The 23,810-nt window shown below is 33.6% G+C and overlaps 1 protein-coding gene across 8 annotated transcripts in view; it reads left to right on the top strand.

Annotated features, from left to right (window-relative positions):
- MEF2C (myocyte enhancer factor 2C) overlaps positions 1 to 23,810 on the top strand; it is a 191,128-nt gene that overhangs the window by 26,838 nt on the left and 140,480 nt on the right. Inside the window, exon 1 of one of the 8 annotated variants that reach the window (XM_081320822.1) lies at positions 16,764 to 16,802. The exons of the other annotated variants lie outside the window; for them this stretch is intronic. The gene's annotated coding sequence lies outside the window, so the exon portion shown is untranslated. Of the gene's footprint in view, positions 1 to 16,763; positions 16,803 to 23,810 lie in introns of those variants that run through there. 8 annotated transcript variants of the gene reach the window in all.

Genomic DNA, 23,810 nt, shown 5'->3' with positions numbered 1-23,810 from the left:
TAAAGATTCTTGGCTTGAGAAGAAATGTCTTTTAGTGAATTTTAAAAGCAATTGTCTTTAAATGGTGTCAGTTCCTTTATAGTTTTAGTACAACATATAAATATGTTCTAAGAGCCAGTTGCCCTAGCTATATATTTGAAGTCTGTATTTAAGTTGCATTCAGTAGAGATTGAATAACATAGATACCTGCAAGAAATATAATAATATTAAACCATAAGGCATAGAGCAGTGTTCAGGTATAACCAGTCTCCTTTGATTTTTTTTAAATTTAAGATTTTAACATATATTCAGCATTGTATCAGATAGTCTGGAAGCATCATTATGATTAATAGGTTTTCATTACAAAGCTTTGATAAACTATAGTTTAGTATCAAAATAATAAGTACCATATTTTTATACTATCAGACGTTGTAGGCAATAAAATTCACATATTTAGAAAGTGTTAAGGCAGTTCCTATCATTCTTAAATGGCTATTGCATTCATTTTAATGTGATAAAGATTATTTAGTGCTATTAGGAGCACTGACTAAAATCTTCAGGATTTGATAAGTCATGTCAGTATTATTGCAGATATGTTTTACTTTGTTTAACTTCTTATACAAAATAAATTGCTCTTGTATGTTCAAATATTAGTTTTGAAACATGCAAGCCATTTCATGAGTTAAGTTTCAGAGAACTCCTTGTATGACAGTCATATAAATGAGTGAAGGTTTATGAAATGAAGCTCATTACCAGAAACAAGTATCTTTGGGGTTGTTACGAACAGTGCGTTGAACAGTGTAGACTGCCAACTGATTACACTCCCTTAGATTTTCTTTAAAGTATGCTAAATTATTAAAGTCACATCTGTGTAACAGGTGATATATAACTGCATATAAATTAGAAATGGAATAATGGAATATTCCAGATTCAGAGCTGAATAATACCCTATTAGGACGTACTAAAATTGCACAAAAACTATATGACCTATTATTAGACTATGTTATTTAAAGTAACATGTCTGAATTGTCCTTTATAGAATATTTTACAAATGCAATAATACAATCATAAAACACTGTATTGAAAGATATTTATTTACAATAAAATTATAACTTAATGATGTACTAATACTAATAATTAAAATATACTTTTTTGTCATCTAATAGCAAGATGATAACAGACTTCATTAATATTATACAAATATACAAAACTATATACTTTAAGTAGGGATACATACTTAACTAGGGAATAAAACTATTTTTGTCTCACATAAAATACACAATTATTGGGTGAATAAATAGAAATAAACTTTAAATAGCATGTCTGAACTGCAAACTTGCCTAACTCTTATATGTTCTCTTTATGATACTATTTATGATGAAAAATAAACCCACAGTCTAAATCACATAGATGCTAAGATCTATAGAACTCTGAGAAATACGTTTCTTAACATAAGGCTAGATTATCAATATTTTGTAAGCAATATTGATTTCAAAGTAAGAAAATATGGATCAGTCATTTTTAAGTGTTTAACAAACTAGACAATGGCATTTTTACTTCCTTCCTTGACTATTCCGGGATTTTTTTTTTATTTGTCATTGTTTTCAGAGCATCATGATTCCATATTAAATATCAGAAAGAATGCTCACATTAAAAATGTTAAGAATTAAACCTGTTGGACACAGACCAACTTTTCAATCATGCTAAAGTCACTTCTTTAAGAAAAACCCATAGATTGGGATAGTTTAAATTCTGATATTTTTTATATACAGAGCATAAATAGGTCCTATTGATGAAAACAAAAATTGTCCACTCATCATTTCTACTGCAAATGTGCATTTATTCCAAGTATCTGTCTGATGTATATTCTTTACCTACTTCCATCTCATAAATGGTTTGGCAAAATGGAAACATAAAGATCAAATTTAGCAAAGATAGATATCCCTATGCAGTATTGTTAAAACTTATATTAAATTAAGTTTTAAGTGGCTGTTGGTATAATTTTTCATTTATAATATATATAAAGAAGGCCTATGGACTATAGAGTAGATTAATATGGTGAAGAGGTTGAATGTAAAGTGTGTACATATACAAGCACATTTCTTTATTTTAAGCGTATAATGATTGGTTTATGGCTCCGAACTGGTTTAAGTTAATCTTCTGAGAGGTGTCAGGCAGTGTGGTAGTTGTGGACAGGTGTGATTAAATCCTAGTACCTTCATCTGTACCTTAATCTCAAGTGTTGCATTGACTGCAGTGCAGCAAAGCAGGGCTGTTTGTTAGGATCTGTCATCTTTAGGAAATCAGAGCAGATTATATAGACAATTCACAAAACCAACAGTGACAACAAAGTCTTATGTGCCTTACAAAAAGAGGATTAGGCAGTTCAGATGTCAACTTGATTGGACAGAGATAAAAGCTGATTGCTGCTGCATGGCAAGGCACCCTTCATTTCTAATTGGCTATTTATTAGATAAGGAGTATTATACTTTGCTTAATCATTGTTAGGATACTGTTGGAAATATAGGAAGCTCAGGTTTTCAGTCAGAATGTGTTTTGGGAAAGATGTAGTCATTCAGAATGCAGCATATATAGTTACAATGTTTTAAAAGGCTGTGCAATGATTATAAAACCTTAGGAAGTTCTATTTTATGATACCACAATACCTGGTGAACTGGCACATGCGCCAATACTTTAAGATTATTCCGAAAGTGTGGTCTTTTTTTTTTTTAACTATACATATTTACAACAGAATGCAAGACAGAAGCAAGGCATATCCAAATTTTTAGAGAATTTCTACTGAAATCATTGACATTGCTGCTGAATACAAAATTTAAGAATTACAACTATTCAGCTAACTTTCTAATTTACCAGAAAATGTATTGCCTTCAATCTGTTTCATTCCCAAGAACATTTGACAAAGCTGTTTAGGATAGAGTATTAAGTTGTGTTTGCATACTGTATTTGGAAAGTTAATTGGCATTTTTTATTGTAACATTTAAAAGCTTTTTGTTGCTTTTGCTGATTAATTGTCCAAAATTTCTCACATTTTACAAACAAAATACTGTTTTTAAAAAGCACAGTGGATATTGTTTTGCCTACTGTAACATTAGTGAGTCAGCCACAAACATACATATTGTTTCTGATTGTCTGTGATGTAGATTTCTAAAAGTAATACTGTACTTGGAACATTTTCTATTAATTTCTATTAATTTTAAATTGCAAAAAAATTTCAACGATTAATTATACTTGTTTAATTACAAATGTTTGATATTTGTGATATTTTGTGTTCATTCACTCCCCCCACCCAATTTAGTATGCCCTTTATTTACAGGATTCACAATTTAGATTGTCGTCTATAAGGTGTTTTGGATTTATGCACTGTGGTCCTAAACACATTGCTTGGAAATAAGTCCCATTGAACTCAGTATGGTATAATCTAAATACCCTAAATATAAAATTGAGATGCCAGTCAGTTTACAGAGAAGTACATTTATGGTAGATTCCTATGTATGTTTATTTGAAAGTAAATTCCCCCAAATCTAGTAAAATTTGTTTTGAAATGATAGGTTAGATTAGATGTCAGTCAACATAAATCAAAGCAATATGATATAACTATATTGGATGCATAAGTGTGAGAAATGACACTGAAAAAATTACCTTCTTAGTCTGAGTGTGATAAAAATACACAAGCCTGTAACGGTCCATTTCACATACTGTACTACAAGCATTTCATAGCAATATAAAAGGAAAGTTTTGCGGAAAAATTTATTACCATTTATATACTATATATAGACTTTATCAAATGTTATTATGTAGGTCAAATAAAAATGTATGGTTGATGCTAAAGATTAAATATAATGAAAGAGGTTTGCTATAAATAATGAAGAATGAAACACAAAAACTTTCTATAACATCCTTGAAATTGGTGTAGGTTTTCAATACATGTAAAATGTACAATTAAAAAAAAATAGTATTGATATGCAATATTTTAATTATATAGAACGGATTATATCTTCAATTCGTAAACCTTTCTGGTAGCCATTATTTTCAATACAAATGAGCCACTGAGCAACAATACTTTAGTTTTCAATTTTTGTATCCTCCAATGGTTTGCTGAGCAAAAGTGTAACATCCTAAATTAGTTACGTAGCATTGGAAGAACCACTTATCAGTGTTAACCTTTGGAGAACTTTGTAGATATCAGTCAATAGCCTAAATGTATATTCAACCTAAATGTAATGATATAATAAATGCACCTTTATTTTTTTAGTATACTGAGAACTAGCATGTTATTTTTTCTTCTTCAATTCAATTGTGTTTAATTCTTGAGACTGGCTGAACAAGTCATTGAAGTTTTTTTGGCAAGGTTTTCAAATGTGGTTTGCCATTGCATTCTTCCTAGGGCTGGTTCAAGGTCACCTAGCTAGCTTTGTGCCTAAGGCAGGACTAGATCTTATGGTTTCCCAGTTTCTAATCTAATGCCTTAACCACTGTATCAGATCTGGATGATGATAAAACTATTTTTTCATGTATCTAGAATTTGTAAAACTATTCAGCTAAAAGTTGGATAAACATTAAACATTTCTTTTAGAATTCATAGCCACAGGTTTGTTCATATACTCTAAAACTACAACAGACAGTGCTTTGTTTACAGTTCTTAATGACCTGCATTGAAATTTATTTTTGGAACAAAAGTATCAAGTGGTCTTTAATCTAAAACTCTGCCATATAATTATCAGCTGAGCTTACATTAGTAAGATACAGTTCTAAACTATGCCATTTATTTATTGCATTTGGAATGAAAATGTAACTTGCTTATAACCATCACTATTAAATTAAGTTTTAGCATAGAAATCTAATAAATTAAGGTATTGCGGGGAAAACGTATTGTTCGAATGCCACAGAAAGTTTGGGTACAATTTTATATAAACTGTTGTTTGCATTTAAAGAGAGTTATTGTATACAACGTATTCAGTCAGACTGCAATTGGATTAAAATTTCTAAAAATTTCTAAAAATACACAGAATATACAGAACAGATATGTCACCTAAAAACTAGATAGGCACATGATGCAGAGATGGCATATATGACAATAAAAGTATACATAAGATATTATGTTCTCTGCTTGCTACCAGAAATGTTATGTTTTTTCCAGTAAGGACTGGGAAGAAGAGAACAGATGTGTAGATTTCAGACAAAATCTTTCAGAGACACTTATCCTACTAACAAAATATAGCTGACATTGATGGGCTATGTCCATGAGTTTCCTAGTATGGCTTTGTTGCAATTCCTTAATAGTTGGTTAAATATATTCATGCTGGAAATATTTCAGAATGTTTTACAGTCTTTCCTCCTTCAGTCCTGAAAGCAAAGAACAAATGTGTTGAACATGTTCCTATGACCTGACATACTTTTCTTTTTCCTGGAAAATGGAAGGCAACTCTTAAAGCTATGAACCTTCATTAAAGAAAGACATGGATTTAGATATTTGCATTAAACATGTGCACATAGAAATCATTTAAAGCTTTTTACTTTTTTCCTGGGAAGACGATTGTACATTGTGGGTGAAATATACAATACCTTTTAATCATAGAACTCTATAGCTGAAATTAAAATAAATAGAACATTAAAAACAGATATTATAGATATTTTTAAATATTTAGCATTCCATTTCATTAGTTTGCCAAGGGCTAGCCTAATATATAATGAACATTTAGTAAATTTGTAGATATAATGAAATGCTTATTGTTAGAAATAAGAGTTATCATTTTTTACATATGTTGCCATTTTCCTATACCCATAATTCAGGCCAGATTTTCATACCTGTGAGACCCATTTAATGAATCATAACATCTCTCAATGTGCCATACACGTTTACAATATTGTGCATGTTGTTTCATGTCACTTTTCAAATCTAGAATAAAATAGACACCGTGTTGTTGCTGGGACATTTTGTCTATTTGCTCTATTATAGTTACTCCTATCCTTCTATCGCTGTTGAGAAAGACAGTACAGACTCAATGTTATTCTAGTCTATATTGTGAAATACACTTATATGATATATTCTCAGATCATACTAAGCCATAGTATGGGTTTAGGCTTAATATGCTATGTAACCCAGTTGTACTTTATAAATTGGCAGCTATCTCAGAGTTTCACAAAATTATCCGTGAAATCCAGTGAGTGGAAGGATGAACCTAGGAATTGGATACAAGGTCGCATTGTAACACAGTAGATACAGGAAGTTTTTGTTGTCCAGGTAAGGTCCTAACCCAAACAGGAAGCATATAATGCTTCCTGTTCTGGATGGCCAATGTCTTGCCTGGTGGGTCATTTATTATAAGCTTCAAAGGGAACAGCTACACACCAAGTATTGCCTGCAGCTCCTAAGATATAGTAGAGTATAAATTGGGGGGGGGGAATGCTAACAGTTTCTTATTTTCCTGGAAACCTATTGCAGCAAGGCGGTGTGGTATTTTCTTAGTAGTCACACATCATTCTGGACATGTCAGTCTTCTGCCTACTGGTATTCTTCATGGAATTTGATCTCTATAAGCAATGCCAGTATTATATTGGATAAATGAAAGATACAGTGGTGCTTAGGTATATAATCTTAAATATACTTTGTTATGTGGATATTATAAAAGATTGGACTTGAAATGATTTTTCCCAATGCTTTCAGCACTCTCTGTTTTTAAGTTTTAAAAATGAATCATAATGCCTGCAGAAGGAGAAATTAAGAGCAGAAAGAAAAATCAGAGAGGGAAGCTTAATCCTCATGTTTATAATTTCTCTGTTTAAAATATCCCTCAAGTTTTTTTCTATATTGGGTTAATATACATATATACTTATACACCCACACACCAACAAATTAAAATTGAACCCAACAGGTTATGAATATATTCAAATCATTGGTAATTTGAAATGGAAAAATGAAGCAGAAAAGAAAAACATTGTTTGTCCTTTGACTGTAAACTTTGTTTTTCCCAAGGTAGCTGGTTTCTGTGGGTTATTTTTAAAGACTCTTTTTTTAAAAAAATAGTATTTTAAATACCTGTTTTACATCTTTATCTAAGAACAGGAAAGCAGTTGATAATGGATTCAGATCCAACTGTGAAAGCATCTAGGGGAAAAAAGTTGTAGCAGGTCCAAAAGTTGACTATAAGAAAAAGTATGCTTGAAATGGTTGCACTGCATTTTAGTTAACTAAAGAGAATCTTATTTAACAAATTTGATCTGTGTCTTTTGAGCCATTACCTTTGTAATGTTTAATTTATATATTAGCCTAGGAATCTATCTGGAGTATATTTTTAATTTGGCTTTTAATACATTTATATCAGAGATGCAAACTCAACCAACTGTTATTTGTAATTGATTCCATAAACAAAGCAGGATGAATGTCACTTGTGGTATGCAACTGCTGCCTGGATTAAACTGTAGTGCTAGCTTTTAAATAATCAATACCTGTTAAAAGGTACGGGGTGGAGGGGGGTGGAGGTAGGGGTTAAAATACTTATCTCAAAGAACTGAGAGGACAAATTGCTTACCTATAAAATGTAGAGAAACAGTTTTCACAGATAAGATAATCTGTAGGTAATGGCACCTTTTAACAGATAAACAATATAGTTTTTATGGATGCCTTCTTCATTTTGATAGTCTGAGACAGTGGAATGTTAGTAATAACTGCAAAGCAGATTACACCCATGATTAAAAGCATGACTGTATACAGTGTATACAGTGAAGTTGTGATATATCATTGTGATAGAGTTGTGATATACGGTTATATATCACAACTGGTGATATGCAACTATTTTCGGGGGGGGGGAGTCCTTGTGCAGACTATTCTAAACTGTTTCATTGAATCTGACCTTTAGGTAATTCTACTATTTTTTGTTTTATCTTTGTGAAATTCTGAAGTTTTATAACTATTGCTGTTATAAAATGCTATTATAAAATTGGTCACTATAAAATAAATAAACTACTTGATAGGGCTACAATACAATAATTTATTAAACTTGTACGCTGCCCAAATCTCAACAACTATGGACAGCTCACAATGATTATACAAAAGATTATAGTATATTTAATAAAACATAAAAAGAAAGTAAAAGAAAGATAGATGGCAGGGGTGATGAAGGGCAGGATCTAGCTGTCCCTCACTAAACGCCCAGGTGAACATGTTTGGAATTCAGTTATGGCTATTGTGAAAGGTTTTTTTATTGTAGCCAAGGACTTTGAAACTGAAGTAATCCTAACTTAATTGCTTTTCTCTTTGATTTACTCTGTATTCTATATACTGTCACTTATATATCTGTGTGTATGCATATCTGCGTTTTCTACATACTTTACATTTATATATTCTATTTACTATTTACTATTTGTTCTATTTATATTCTCTGCTTTTGCAAACCAGCTTTCAGATGGCCCATGGCAAATATTTGTTACCATAATGTTGCCCTTTTATGCAAATTATGTATTTATATATTTTTTTAAAAGCCCAGGAGACCAGAGGGAGAAAAATTAGTATGGTCAATCAATTTCTGTCAACTTTCATGTTTAAATTCTCAGAATAAATATTCTTGTCACTGACAAAACATGAAACTAGTAAACTTTATCTAAAATAAATTATATGTAAGTGTATATCATAATATGAACATTAATGAAGTATTGTAACCTGGTATTCTATTTAGTACTTAATGAATCTGAAACAGTATTTCATTAATATATATATAAATCAAATAGTTTCTTTAAAAGGCATTTCTAACCTAGTGATACCAGACTGTAATCCTGTTATTAAAAGTATAGTAATTAAGGACCATTTAATCCAACACTTTACTGGGAGACACTAATCATTAGGTGGAAACTGGACAATTTAACATGCAATGACATATGCGACTAGGAAAACTTCAGTGAATATATACCTAAACTTAAATCTGATTAAACCTGGCACATGATGATTTTCTGAGAGTAATGTGTAAACCAGGATTATGTTCTTTTTGTGTATTTTCTTAAGATAGGAATTTTCAGTTTAAAAACCAACAACAGTGTTATGATCTTTTAATTTATAATGGATACCAGATTAAACAGCTTTAATCTGTCCTTTTTATTATTCTGAATGGCAATCTACATGCTTCACAGTTTGTAGCTTTCAGACTTTAAATTTTGGACTTAATTTCTCCCACTTTAAAATGGATCACTTTAAGAAACGCATTCTTAAGGTTACCACTTACAAATAAGATACTGTATATAATAATCATTTATTAAATTATATTCGTATCTCATATTTCTCATATGAACATATGTTTCATTTGGCTTTTAGTTTACACTCTCCCTTTAGTTGTCTGTGTCTTCATAATCCTTTTTTTTAAAAAAGTATTGTTAATTTGCTAAAGAGAATGATGCCATCTTTATTTTTTTACAACTCCAGCCAATATAAATAATGCACTAACCTTCTTTTCCCCATAATAACAAGGTGGGGCTGAAAGATGGATTGTCACTCACACAGTTTTCATGAGTAAGGCACAACTGGTTTGATATCTCAACCAGGCACTACATCAAACATGCCCTCTAAATGAGAGTGGTTGATGCTTCTTTAAAGTATTGAACCTTTTTTAATGTTCATCAGGAAGTACAGTAAGTATCCCATGTGGTACAGTTTGCCCATAGAATAATTGATGCCAGTATAATGATGACCAAGGCAACTCAGTTCCCCCTTTTGCGTGTCCCAGGACTGACATGTAGTCCATCTGTAAGGAGGAAAAATAGATGATTTCCCTCTGCTGTTACCTAGTTCCAGTTGATTGTTATGTCTGACTCAAGACAAACTATGGTTAGGTTTATTTGTGGCTTAGAGAAAAATTTGTTCTGAGCTAAACTATGGTTGATGAATGTTGTCTTTATTCTTAAACCATAGCTGTAAATTTAATTATGGTTTTGGTTTGAACATTTCAAAAAATGGTACTGTAATTAAGGAAAGCAAACACTTGTTTTCCCCTCATGGCCTTGTCATAATGAAAATGATGAGATGTAGGTTATGAGATAGACTTCAGCACATAGCATTGAATCATAGAATAATTTATCTTATGATCAAGTTAGCATTTTCTGAGATCAATGCATTGTTTATTCTTTTTTTTAACCCAAACCTTATTTTAAATCAGGGGCACAGTAGAATGGGTGTACTTTTCCACACTGGCCTCTTGACACACTCAAATATATTCTTCACATGCACTGTGCGCTTCCTGTAAATTCATGAGCAACTAAAATAGTGATATTTAAATTTTAGTGTTCCCTGCACTATGAAAGTTTAAAACATTGATATCAGCACCTTTAACGTCTATTCACAAATCCATTGGATCCATGAAAGGAGATCAGTATGATAATTTAGGATGTTGTATCCTTTAGAGATCTTTTTAATGTTTTCGGATTCCTGGCTACAGTCAACAATAGTGCAAAATTACTGAGCCAGCTTCAGGGCTAGACAGCTGTGCCCAATACTAAATATTCAACATCAGCTCTGTCCATATTCAAAAAATGCTATCATCTTACACTTGGAATTACTGCACTTGCTCACAGTAAGGCTTAAGGGGATAGGTAGGTAGGATCGCACTAACTATAATTCTTATCGTAACTGTTGCCATTATTCTTATCACATGATATCAAAGTGAAAAAAATGTGAAATGGGTGACAGTAGAATCCTGCAGCTAATGGCAAAGGATGCTAAGCTTAGTTATAGTGATAAGACTGAAGAAGCATATTTGTGGAATAAGAAAATTTAGAGAAACAGCAATATTGCTAAATGTTAAATGACGAACTGAGACTTTTATTATTCTTCCCAAGACAGCAGAGTGGACGTTGCTGATTGTGTTCTTGACATGACATTAAAAGAATGAACACTGCTCCTATTTTTATTCTTGTTTCACTAAACCATTATTTTGATATTTTCTATACTGCAAAAAAAATGACTGAAAATGACTGTTGTACATTGTGTAAGTGCTTAGGCCTGTTATCCAATGGAGTACGGAGTGTTTGGTTTAGGGAAATCAGAGTGAATTCTTTAACTTAGTGATGGACAACCTTAAAAGCGGAAGGGACGCCAAAAAGCATATGGAGCCATTCCATACACTGAGTGGGGAGCTTGGGAATTTTCTTTTTTAACAATGATATTCCACTTTGGAAAGTAAAATGCTCATGTATTCCCTACCTCAAAAAAAAAAAAACCACTGTGAAACTGTGCTGTATATTTTCAGAAACCATGGCCAGAGGTGACTACCAGGCCACAAACAGAGGACTTAGGGGCCACATAGAGCCTCAGGGTTTTAGGCTGACTATTCTTATTCTATGCAGTAATACTGTACGCATAACATGGAGTAAACTGCAGCTGCAGAGAAAGTAAACTAATAGTAGGAAGTTACAACCATCTGATGCTAAGGAATGAAGCCCTATACAGTAATAATTCTGGTAGAATTCTTTACTTCTAGACAGCTAGAGAAGCAATGGAGACATAGCAGTTAAATTTCTAATATTGACCTCATTGTTGCAATTTTAACAACTGTGTATCTTGCTCAATTACATTTTGCTGTGGCTAAGCAACACTTTGATTAAAGGTGCAACTCCTATATGCCACGGTAAGCATATGGAATTGTCAGCCACACTGCACTCACTGCCTATTGAGGAGTTGCACCCTAAAATACAACTAGTGTTCCAGCATTTATTTATTTACAGTTGCTTGGAATGAAATGCTACAAGTGGCTTGAATATTACATAGGTGCTTGAAACAAAAAAATGAAGACTTAAACCCTTTTTTTCATTTACTGTGTGCTAGATTTTAATATGCTCAGTGAAGAACAATTCTGACTAGATAACTTGATCTTCTTGTTCCATTTCTGGGACAATTAATATTTATGTGTTGATCGAATTGGTGAATTTGTATATGATTTTCAGAATTGAGAATCAAACTTCATTAGAATACTGAGCATACTTTCATTCTTGTCAGATGCTTATCTAAAAACCTTTTCACTTTGAATCACTTGCAAAGGAGGAAAGGTTGATTACTGTTTTTTAAAAAAAAATATAAACACAATTGTTTCTATAGTCAGTAGATTAGAAACAACTTTTTATAGAAATGCTGCAGTATTTACACATATGTCTGTGACCAAATGTATAATCTATCCTCCATATGACTTTACAACTTGTGGACTTTTAAAATGAGTTTATATAAATAGGTCTTCACTGTTCTAGTTGTTTCTTGTCAATGCTAGTTGTAGCTTCTTCTCAGTCCTATATATATTTTCACAGAAGTATGTCACAGTGCTTTCAGTGGGGCTCAAAACTTAGTAAGCAGTAAATTTACAGTAGTTAATTTTTGAACTGTAAAGTTTGCATATTTGCTGAAGTTTTCTTTAAATTCTCATTTAGAGTAATAGAAAGGCTGCTTAAATTCAGTGTTGTGGAGAAGAATCACTACTTTTTACCAGCAATTCATTCACATACAGCTAAAAGTCATCTGGGTGGTTGCCTGTGGCAGGCATTTCAAGTAGACTTAACTTAGCAAATCCCTATCCTGTTGCTGTTGCTTTTGTTATCTTTCTGTCACTCTCTTCTGTCCTGAAGCAGGATCATAAGGATATGCAGTGTCAGTGAGATAAAGCAGGGCTTCTTGCTGGCCACATAACCCAAAATGTCTATAACTTTATCTCTTGGAATTGCTAGGTAATAGAATGTAATGAGATGCAGGCATTTGGAATATCAAATGCAGGATGCAACTTTGTGGGATGGATGACTTTTTTTAAAAAAGCAATGTACAAATGAAGATGTTAAGAATTAAAGTGGATGTGGAAAATACAGATCACAGCAACAGACAAAGAAGAGTACTCTTTTGTACTTGGGAAAGAATCCAGGTGGTTTCCAGAGAAAGATTTGGCCAATATACAATACTATAATTTTTTTCAGATGGATACTTCTTCATATCCCTATAGTAGCATATAAGAATTTAGAATTGAATGGTAGGATTCAGAAATGATCACATTAAAGAAGGAATTTTTGCTCCTTTGGCTTTTTTCCCCCGTCTGTATTGGGGCAACCAAAGAGAAATTAACAGCGGAGTGAATGTGTTCTTTATATTATTTGCCTTTATAAGCCATACATTTTTTGCTTCATTCTGATTTACTGTGACTGAATGGGGTACTGCGGTAGTTAACTCATTCATTTTATTCCTTCTTCCACATGAGACTAGTTTATTGTTCTCATCATACAAACTTTGTAAGATTGGTTCATATATCAAAACAAGCTGGTGCTTCTTGATTAATTTTTCCTAATTGTATGAAAAAAGACAATTGTGGGTAAGAAAATTGATTTGTCTTTATGTGTCACTGGTGCACATAATATGTCATATTCTTCATTTTAGAATGGCTTCTTATTTTTGCTACTGTATGGAATGCCTTAAATATAGGCAAAGAAGAATAGCTAGCATTGAAACTCTGATTGTGGGCAACTCTTTGGTTCTTTGTTTACGTAGTGAAGACTTCAATGATACCTCTGGTGATCATTTCTACTTTCCTTTGTCTGTAGATAATTTCAGCTAATAAGCCAAAGAAATGACAGAGAATAAATAATTATTCAGCCTGAGACACTTCAGTTCTAATCCTGAATCCAAAGTTACTCTCTTAAACCACCCCCACCCCCATCCTTTCAAATGAAATAAATTTTTTAAAAGGGAATTCTAGTTTTCCTTCCTTACAAAAACCCATGTGCTGAGAGAATTATTCCCATCTGTCCTTCCTCTACTCCCATTCAGTAACCTTGTTGCAAGGTTATGATTAGTGAGAAATGGATCTTAATCACCAGTTGTAATGTTCTCCTTTTGCTGCAGCTGTTGCAGGCAAGCTACCACACTGCAAAACTTTGACTTTGGTTTTATTTGTAGCTCAAGGGGAAAAAATATTTGCAAGCATTTTGAACACAAAACAGTTAAATTATTTTTATTTAGTAGGACTGCAAAGTTTCAGATTCAGTCTCCAAAAGATGCTTTGTTATGTACAGAAGCAGAAATATAGACCAGTCTGTCCTTTAAATAGTGATACCTCATGACCTTCATTTTTAATTTTCTCAGTCTTTCAGTGAAACATGTGCAGAAGGACTAAAACCTAATTTTCAAGTAAATATTTCTTTTCCTTAAAAAAATAGGGAAATTATATATGAGAGACCTGTGTGTGAATGTATTGTTAACTAAGGTATTGTTTATATAATGTGTTACTGAATTTGATTGAAATGTTAACCTGCTCTATTTTTAATTCTTTTATGGTAGCTATGCCAAACTGTCCATGTGTATTTCTTTGTTATCACCTGTTTCATCTTCAGCAGATGCACACAATCTGCTCTCTTGTCACTAAATAGGGTGAGGTTTCTGAAGAAGATGTTAGAACATTCAGCTGTTCTACATAAAAAACAATTTTCTTGAAATTGTGTAACATAAAATAATCGAGGGGAGAATTATACACGTTAAATATCATAACATAAAAAAAACACATTTGAACCAGGAACCTTTGAAAAGATTAGATTAGTGGTCAGATTAAAGTTTTGTGTTGATACTTTTTTTTAATCACCTTTCTTAATCACTGAATCAACTCTGCAAGGATTAAAATACCAATATTTTAATGGCATTTCCTTTTGCTGGGTTAAGATGTTAAATACGCCTCGGGGAAGGGAAAAGGTTCTCAAGGAAAGAGCATCTTCTGTAAATAATTTTTTTACAGAATATATGCTGTAAAAATAAGTTTTACAGAATGTCTTTTTGTAAGTAATAGCGCCTCTAGCCAGCTTCTCATTTAAGGCTAAATATTTGTGGGAGATGATGCCCACGGAGTGGGAGCTGGTGTGATGGACTACTGTGAGGCAGCAGTTTCCCAGGAAGAAGGGAAATCATTCCAGAGAAGGCAGGGAGGGAGAGAAGAGGCAGCCAGCTTAGAATTGCATAAGAAAAAAAGGTAAAGAGTAAGCCTAGCACTCCCTAAACTCTCTGAGGGTATATCTATTAACTGATGATACTAACAGCTTAGTCTGGCAAAATTCTGTCTAATTCTGTATAAGCAAATAACTCTGGCTGAATTGTTATACGTCATTCCTCATTCTTCGGCTTAGCTTAACAATATTATTGATGGAATCCTTGATCATCTTATTTAATCCATTTTATACCATTCTGTATCTCCAAGAAATCTTCAAGTAGGGCATAGTAAAATTCAATGTTGTCTAAAACCATTAAAATATAAAACAGAATGATATAGACCTCATAACAATTTAAACATTCCATATTTTTTAAAAAAAGAATCAAATGCTTATGAAAAACCTGTCAACTTGTAAAAAGTACATTTATTTTATTTTATTTTTTTATTTTATTTAGATTTATATACCGCCCCTCTCCAAGGACTCGGGGCGGTGTACAGGGCAATTAAAATTAGGAAGACATCTAATGACTGTTGAAAATGCATGACTTCCCTGGAATTATCTGGCACTTTCACAGCTTCATGATTCCTCTATACCTCTGACTAAAAGACTATTACAAAATATTAGCAGAAAACATATACTTACAATATTATAGAAACATCATTGAATATCAGTGGAAACATATTTTGTGCTGTTATTTAGCCATTATGGTGGTATTACAGAAAGGAATTTGATATGAAAAGAAGTATCTTTTTCTTCGTAGCTCTACCATGCCCTCCTGACAGAAAAATATAGATTTCTTAATGTCTTCTGCGTTACAGTCCTGTGCATTAAGAGCAGTGTTGTCCCTTTGTCAGATGGCTTTGATGAACCAAAATAGTTCCGGAATACTGAAAAAAGTGCTGTGGTCTATGATACTGCTGGTTCTGCAACAGATTCCGATGGAGGCAGCCTCATTAATAATGGACTCAGCCCAATGTATTTAGAACATATTAGGGGGCTTGCAGTTTCATAGAATTGTTTACGTTGCTGTTTTATTGCCATATTGCCAGGGATAATGGGAGGGCAGATAAAATCATATAGTCTGTTCCTCCTTCAGTGACAGTATGGAATTAAAATTTCAATCCATATATAATTTCATTGGCAAGTAGACTGCATGCCACTAACAGTTAAATTGAATCTTACTGAGAATCCAGACAATATCTCTTAATAGTAGCTGCTGCTTCTTCTTCTTCTTCTTCTTCTTCTTCTTCTTCTTCTTCTTCTTCTTCTTCTTCTTCTTCTTCTTCTTCTTCTTCTTCTTCTTCTTCTTCTTTCTCCTTCTCCTTCTCCTTCTCCTTCTCCTCCTCCTCCTCCTCCTCCTCCTCCTCCTTCTCCTTCTCCTTCTCCTTCTCCTTCTCCTTCTCCTTCTTCTTCTTCTTCTTCTTCTTCTTCTTCTTCTTCTTCTTCTTCTTCTTCTTCTTCTTCTTCTTCTTCTTCTTCTTCTGCCAAGGCTTTGGGGACCCCTTTCAAAAGGCAGTACAGATTTAATAAGCAAATGCCTCCTTTTTTAGCTTATCTAGAGAAAACACATCTTGCTTTTGTAATGCATGCCTTTATGACTGCCAAACTAGATAACAGAAATGGGCTGTCTCTGGGGCCACCCTGGCTAATTCTTAAAACGGGCAGAATGCAGCATGAAGAAGTAGATCCATCTTCCCGAACCCAATGGTCTCCTGAAGTGTTAGATTGTAATTCCCAGCATTCCCATCAAGTGTCTCTTTGCCACATTTAATATGGGCTGCTTGCTTGATTTTTTATTCATTTTAAGGTGCTGCTTTTATCTTCGACATTCCCCCAAACAGAAGACAACTTGTCTGAAAAACTGCCACTATCCAGATCAGGTTATTAGCCATTGGTTTTAATAGTTCTGTTTTCTTCTTTTAAGCTTCTTAAAAATATTTGGTCTTTTCCCCCCCTCTTTAGAGTTTCTTATGTTTGGTTATAACTGAACTATTTTTGCAACATAACTAGCAGATTTAATAAATGTTTGCAGGTAGTGTACATTATGGTCTAATTTCATCATAAGAACATTCTTGTGAGCTAGGATGTGTGGGAGACATGAGTTCAAAAGTGACTTGGTGAGCTGTATAGCTAGGTGGAGTCCTTATGACCCCTTTTTTACTGGTGCTTAATTTGAATTATTTTTACGATTCACAAGTCACTCTCTCTCTCTGTGTAGGTCTCTGTCTCTCTCACACACACCTACCCCGGGGCGGGAGAGAGAGAGACCATAAACACATAGATGCAAATATACCTATATACAAATGAAATTTCTGACTCTATTTTCTATATTTTTTTGGATTTTTTTGAATATTTCAACAGGTAACATCTTGAAGTTTGTACAACATTTTTCAGCAAACTTTCTCTGACAAAAAAGCCTTTTGTTTTACACTAAAGTCCCCAGATATTTTATTTTTTTATTATTTCTTTTGATGATGTTTTTGAACTAGTTTAATGACAATGAGGTGGCAGTGGTAGATATTTTTCTGGAGCCTTTTTGTGTATTGTTTCTGGAAGGAAGGAAGGAAGGAAGGAAGGAAGGAAGGAAGGAAGGAAGGAAGGAAGGAAGGAAGGAAGGAAGGATCTTCATCAGGGTCCAGTCCAAGCTGGGAATAAACAAAATGGAGACTGCTTTAGAAATAAAGTTGTTGTTTATTGAAGAGGAGAGCCAGACAGAAAGATGGCTCTGGGAAAGCTGACCACATATAACTGGGAGTAGTGGGTATTTATACCTTTTTGAGTTTTTGTTTGGAGTTCTTCCTGTTTGAGGCTTTGTATTTCCTGTGTTATGTACTTTGACTTGAGTCAGAGTGTGCCCTTTTGGTATTGGTGGGTTAATCCTATTATGTTTCCTGTCCTTAGAATTTGGGTGGAGTTATGTAGATTTTAGGGGTCTTTGTCTTCCTAATTTCTTCAGTTTCTAGCTGGAAGGCTCAAACCTTTCTGAAAGGATCATTGAATTTGCATTTCTAAAAGCTGGCCTCTGCTGAGTTTTCTGCTTGGGGGAGAGGGGCTGGGGCTGGTTTCTGTCTTTTTTTTTAAAAAAAAAAAAGATCTTCTCCATTATTCCTTTGGGGAAATATATTCTACCTTTTTAATATTCCCCAAAATATTTCTTTCTCTGGATTCTTCCCACAGAAGGAAGGAAGGAAGGAAGGAAGGAAGGAAGGAAGGAAGGAAGGAAGGAAGGAAGGAAGGAAGGAAGGAAGGAAGGAAGGAAGGAAGGAAGGAAGGAACTGCTGACTCTTTTATCTCCCTCTCTCACACACACACATATACAAACACATACCTTTTTTTTACAGCTAGCTGGGGAGTATTTGGAAATATAGCTTATGCTCTAGATAGCTTGATTAAAGCACCTATGATACGAAAGATCTGGGCCTGTGTTTGAAGGCAGCAACAGCAAAGTAGAAATTACTACTGCTATACTTCCATTAAAATTTCTTTGTGTGTGTCTGTATATGTGTGATTGTTGTTTGTGTTTGTATGTGCGTGTATGTATGCATGCAGTCTGTCTCTGGGTCTAAAAACGAACTGTTAGGAAAACCCATGGTCTTTAAAAGAAAGAAAGGATTTTTTGTACATCAAATGTAAAAGCACAATGCATGCACACTGAACAACAGATTTTGTGTTACAATTTAATGTCAACCAGAATCCTATTATTCTTAAGCTTAATGATAAAACTTATAACTTGTGAATTGCCCTTTTTTCATAAGAGTTGATTTCTTTGGGTATTTTTGATAACTAAAAAATTAATTCTTCAACAGAGGAAAGCTCCATTAATTCCCAAAATCAAAGACTGTTTTAATGAGCTTAGTGACTTGACTGAATTTAAAGTAGTTGCTATATACATTTACATAAATTAAATATATTTAAAGAATTTTATCTCCTATTTTAGAGAGGTTTTATTTTTCAAAAATACTGTTCTACTTTAGGGTTGGCTGTCATTAGTTTAAAGATTGGATTATTCAGTTATCAGGACAAAAAAATATGTGCTTCAAAAATATTGAGGGTATTTAAAAGGTATGTGTGCATATTACACTGAAATACTAGTCAATGGAGATAGCTGTATCTTCATTGACTACAATGTTGGTGACACTAGCATCCTGTAAAAATAATTTTATTTCCTAATTTTGCTAATTCCTAAACTGTTACATCTAGAAAGAGAAATTTGAAGCAGTACTACAATATTTTTAAGTAATGTATGCTTACCAGTCTGAATATATTTATGCACACACACACATTGGGAGACTTTGCACAATATCATGCAAATTAAAAGTAATGTAGGAGAAACAAGTGGCAACAACACATCACAAAACGATCCATAATGAAAAAATACCTTTTTAATGCATTAATCACATGGTTGAAATTTGATAGAATTGACTAGATAAAGTGAGACTTTATGGCCAGGTTTATGAGTATGTGTGCTTTTGCTTTGCACGAATGATAGTAGTAGTTCAAGTAGGAGAATGATTAGATCAAAGAAAAAGGTATATGATTATGGGCAAGAAGTTTCACTGCTGATTTTAAAGTTTGGATTAAAGTAGGATCTCCTCAGAATAGATTACAAGCGAAGATCCTCAGAATCTTGAAATTAAGATGAAGAGAAATTGAAAAAGGTGGATACCTTTAGGCATGAGGAAAATATGAAGAGGTCTATGAGAGTAATGTGTATGGAAATTCTCAGTCATCCAGGTCACGGTTGTCCCAAGGAAAAACAAAACCCATTTGCCTTTGAAAAAAAATCTTTGAGATATGAGAGTACTTTTTAAATATCTAAAAGAAGGTGATCTTGGTCCATTTTCTATTACCGCAGTATACAGAACAACAGGTTATTTAAAGTCAGTTTCCAATTGAATGTTAGAACAGTAAGTATTTTGAGAGTCCAGTTACTCAAAAGAATAATATTTTTTTTGCTATACTTATGCTGAGATTAGATAGTTATCTCTCAGGGATGCTTTAATTTGTAGAACGGGATTCGGGGCCTTAAATTACCCATTCAAACTCTGTGGTTCTCTGTAGTATTTAATTAGTCAAAGGAAAACAGGACATTTGGAAAAAATAACTATTTAGAATTTTGTCTTTGCATTGGAGACATAAGAACAATAATGCTGGTTCAAGGCTCCATATAGTTTATAGTACCCAAGGTACAAATTCAGCTGAAATTAAGCAGCTGTATACAAGAGAGATTTAAAGGTCTCTATTTAGTCTACAATGCTAATGATGGGAAACAATAGATAAATATAAAAATAATGGAAACCCTGTGTTGACATACAAGAGGCTGTTCAGAAAAGCAAATACTTACTAGATCTAGGTACTGCCTTTATGTTTTGAGCACTGATCCTTGAAAATCAGACAAAAGAGCCAGTATAATATTAGCATCTGCCATAATAACGATGATGTCTTCTTGTAGTTCAGAAAAAAATAATTCATTCCTTAATTGAGGAAGTGGAAATATGCAGATAAATGTTGCAGCTATGATGTGTTAAAAAATACTTGATCCCCCTTGGTAATATTGGGCATTTATAAGCCCTATTTCTTTTAAATATATGTTGCTTATTTGTGTTCTAAATCAGTATTCATATGCTTGTAAATTACTCTTTTCAGTTTAAATTTCTTGGAAGAACAATGTACATGAACTTTCCTTACCATTTAGTTAAGAAATCCAGTGGGATTCAATGAATTCTTTCCCAGGTGCAATTAATTGTACATACTGCAGTTTTAGCCTATTCACTTTTAAATAATTTTTGAGCAAGTTCTCATTGGTACATAAAGGTATCATTTTTTAAAAAATATTCTTTGTATTATTTAGCATCCTCTGGAATCCCTGCATAAAGATTAAATAGGCTAAAGAAGAAAGATGGATAGATCATCATTAAATATTCTACTCATACAATATGTTCTATATAATATGATTGATATGCATGTACAACTGAGGAAGATGGTTCCATTTTCTATGGGGAATACTCTTGTGTTTGTGTGTGTGTGTGTGTGTGAGAGAGAGAGAGAGACAGAGAGACAGAGAGAGAGAGACTGTGTAATTTATCGACCATCTGAAATGGTTAAGGCCAACCAAATGATTTTTCACTCTTGGTGAGCCACAGAAGATCATTAGTTTTTACAGCTTTCTCCTAAGCATATTTACAAACAGCTCAGTTGAATTCAGAAGGACTTTTATTCAAGTAACTATATTCAGGACTGGGATTTGAATTTTTCCAGATTTCTATTGCATGGTGCTCAGTAAACCTCTTATGGTTACAATTCCCATTATTCCCCATTTGCTCTGGAAGCTCTTGAGCCGAGAAGGTGAAAATTCAGTGACTTCTGCTTCTTAGTAGAAGCCTCTGAGTTGATTCTTTGTAATATTTGGTTTGTTTCTGTTGTTTCCCTTTTGACATACATAGCTTTTCATACTTTTCCCAGAAAGTTTTATTTCATAGGGCTACTAATATCTGTGTGACAGGATGCAGTGTTGCTTCAGTCTGATCTGCTTTGCTATAATGATTCATATTGGCAAAACAATTTGGAGAGCTTGAATCATATCTGGACAGTGGTTTAGGAGGAGCAACTCTTAGCTTTCTCCCCATTTAACTAAAGTTACTCTAGGCTGGATAGCATTAGGAATGGTGTGAAGGCTCCACAAATTCTGGAAAGTCTGCAGCTTGTATTAAATAGTCTTCAAGCTGGTTTTCTTCAGTACTTTCTAATTTAGGGACATTTTGGGCCCTAATCCTGTAAAGAAGAAGGGTTGTCAAAGAAGATCTTTCAGTCCTTTCCCAGGATTGGTCAGCTGAGGAGTGGATAGGAGAAGCCAGGAATGCCAAAGCTCACCACTGGCAATAGTGGTCAGAAGGTGTAAATGCTGAACTTGGTGAGACAGGAACTTTAGAAGAAAATGAATGTCTAAACAATTAGTATGTGCTTATCTAAAATAATGACCAGCAGTTCATTCATATGAAAGGGCAAGAGTGAAAAGGCTTAAAGTTTAAACTAGGTCTCTCTTCCTCTCTCCCTTTCCTCTCCCTTTCTCTCCCCCCCACCCATCCTTCCCTCCCTCCCTCCCTTCCTCCCCCTTCTTTCTTTCTCACACACAGAGAGGAAGAACGTGTACCTAAATATAATTTCTTTCTTGTCTGAAGTAAAGATTTTTACAGTCATTCTGTGAACCTTCTGCTCTTAGCTGCTTATTGAATGTGGGTTTTGTTTCAAGAGTATAGAGATTTACTGATCTTATGCCTAGTGGTAGGCAAATTGGACAACAGAAACAGTCTTCCTGGATGACTTCTCCTACCCATTGATCAGCTGAAGAGCAGGTGGACACCTTTAAACCTTCTTCTCCTATATTGGCAATTCTGTTTGAAAACATTGGAACAATCTTTGAAATGAAACAAAGCAACAATGTGATTTTACGAGTGAGGTATCTGTACTGTACTGCTTTGTGAAGCATCTTTGAGAGAGCACTTCATTTGAAACTTGGTCCAAGAAAAGCATCTTTTAAAAGTTTGGAGACCCTTACTAATATCCAGTAAATATAAATGTCAACCCTTTGATGTAAGCAAGGTTAGGAAAAAGCAGTCATTAAGAGTCTTGGAAAGTTTTTTAATGTGGTAAAGGTATTCTATCAGAATTTTGAAAACGCCTATTTCAATTTATACGGTACTTAATATAATCAAGGCCAAGTTGTTTTGACCTTATTTTTCATATTTTCTATTTTCCCATGATTCAAATTTCCTTTTTGTAGCATATCTGCTTTCCTTTCCCCCTTTTCTGAGTCAAACCCACTTAAGCAATAAATGAAATTAAGAGACAGCAGCAAGTCAATACATACACTCTTTCTGCTGATATAGGTGATGGATAATAAGTGCTGGAGTTTGCTCACTTGTTCAGTGGTCACCAAATCGCACCAGAAAAGCATATTGCTTTCTACAAATTGCTATTAAAAATTTATTGATTTTTTATTTTTATCATTAGAGACTAAGTATGCTAATTAGAATGTAATGTTCTGTGCTATTGGAGAACAGAAAAAAATGTCTATCTCTCTGTGAATACATAGAAATTGCTCTAAAATTTTCTGTATCAACAATGAGTTTTGTACTAGATATTCTCAAACACAAGGGGAGCAAATATGGACACAGTTGCCTAGTTTATCACTAGTTATCCAATTGCAGAATGTATTAAATAATAAATATTAAATAATAATAAGGTCGGCAGTTTGGCGGGTCAAATCCTGAGTGCCGCGTAACAGAGTGAGCACCTGTTATTCGTCCCAGCTTCTGCCAACCTAGCAGTTCAAAAGCACGTTAAAATGCAAGTAGAAAAATAGGGACCACTACGGTGGGAAGGTAACAGAGTTCCATGAGCCTTTGACGTCCAGTCATGCCGGCCACATGACCATGGAGATGTCCTCGGACAAGCGCTGGCTCTTCAGCTTTGAAACGGAGATGAGCACCAGCCCCTAGAGTCGGAAACGACTAGCACGCATGTGCGGGGGAACCTTTACCTTTACCTTTATTAAATAATTTGGGGACATTAGCTTTTGTATCATGTTGGATATGGGATTATTTTACACTGTAACCATAAAATACATTTCTTTTGTTTTAAATGCTTTCAATTTCTTCCTGCCTATAACTTTTCAAAATAACTTTTCTTTCATATTCTTGAATAGAATATTTCTTTTCAACACAATTTCTTATGGAACTAGAGAAGATGAGCTTTAAATAGGCATAGTATATTTAATAATCACAAACCCAATCTGAAAGTTATTGTCTCCTGCCATGCAATAGCTCCTGGTACAATGTTAATAATATGATTGAGCCCAATCTCTTCCTAAATATAGTTGTATATTTTAT

The sequence above is a fragment of the Vipera berus genome (genome assembly GCF_964194415.1).
Source record: "Vipera berus genome assembly, chromosome: 2".
Lineage (NCBI taxonomy): Eukaryota > Metazoa > Chordata > Lepidosauria > Squamata > Viperidae > Vipera > Vipera berus.
Note: the sequence above shows the minus strand (reverse complement) of the source record. Positions and strands in the feature narration are given on the sequence as shown.